Genomic DNA, 1,506 nt, shown 5'->3' with positions numbered 1-1,506 from the left:
ACAAATTATAACTGTGCATATTGAAGACCCAACATGGTTTTTTTTTTGGGGGGGGGCTTTTTATTTTCAACTTTGAAAGATCCTAGCATCTAGCTAGGTCCAGAGATACTCCAAATCTGGAAAAAAAATTGAATATTTTATTTATTAAAAAAAAAATTAAACTGAGGAGCGGGCGGTGGAGGACAAACAAACAACTTTTTTTTTTTGGCCTAAGGTGCGTGCCTAGTATAAATATCCACATAACTATGTATGATCACAGAGCATACTGTAGAATTCTATCTACAAGCATATATGCCACTAAATGAGTGTTTTTTGACAAAAGGCAAGACACGCTCCACTAAAACATTAGAATAGATTGGTTTTATAATAATATGTGTTTGTACAGCCGTCTGAACATGTGAATCATTAAGTCTAACAATGTATGAATTAAGTGCAATAGTATTACATACACAAATTTGAATTTCTTAAAACAAGTAAATCAGGAAAGCTATTAATGTAAAGATTAAGCTAATTATGTCAAAATTTGTACTTGCATTTATTTGAATTTTTGTTTCTAATAATCAGTTGGGATTTATTTGTTCTTTTTTTCATTGTATTTAATGAATTAATTTGGGAATGAAAGAGATTTGAATAGAAGACTATATTAAGGAGGTTAATAAATTAGGTTTTGAAATAGTTAAACAAGAACGCTGTCTCTAGTAAGGCCCAAAGCTTTCCTTTGCTCTGGTAAGACCTGTCCTGGAGTACTGTCTTCAGTTTTGGCTCCTTACAGAGAAGGTCACAAAAGTAGATTGAAAGGGTCCAGAGAAGGGTCACCAGAGATATTGCTTTCCTGGTCACTGGCATTTTATTTTGGGCCTTCATACAGCACAAGTAGTTGTCCACATCCAACTTTTAATTAGTTTCGTCAGCACTGACATTGACTGTTAGAAGGGTGAAATTAGACTCCAAAGATGATCGCGCTGGTGATCTACCAATGAACTACCCCTCCAACTGATAGTAAGACTAGGTTCCTGTGACCAGTCATTGTCTGTAATGACATTTCACATCCCAGTTCCAGCAGTGCAAGCTCTGCTCAGCTAACTCTAGCTCAAGGGTATGCTGGGTAATACATGGGCATTGACTTGGCACACTGGTTTACACCACTCATACCAACTGTTCCTAGCCTGAAAGTAGGATGGAGTGCCCAATCTCTGATGATGATTTAATTAAATCTATCTCTGAGGGAAGCGGGATGGTTGGGGCCCCCTAAAACCGGTTTATCCCACCAGAGTCTGGTCCTGAGTCCAGAGACCTCAGAGAATTGATTGATACCTACCCAAGACAAGGAGATATGCAGTTCAAGAAATACTTCCCAAGCCACCTTCAAAGAGGAGTGCTCATCTGTATAAGGGTGAAATAAGGCTCCGAAGGTCACTGCGCTGGTGCTCTACCAAAGAATTACTTCTCTTATGGTCGTGGTGGTCCCCAGTAAGTATATTCGCATAGTATGCTAGGAGCCAACTT

The sequence above is a fragment of the Amphiura filiformis genome, chromosome 17, assembly GCF_039555335.1.
Source record: "Amphiura filiformis chromosome 17, Afil_fr2py, whole genome shotgun sequence".
Classification (NCBI taxonomy): Eukaryota; Metazoa; Echinodermata; class Ophiuroidea; order Amphilepidida; family Amphiuridae; genus Amphiura; species Amphiura filiformis.
Note: the sequence above shows the minus strand (reverse complement) of the source record.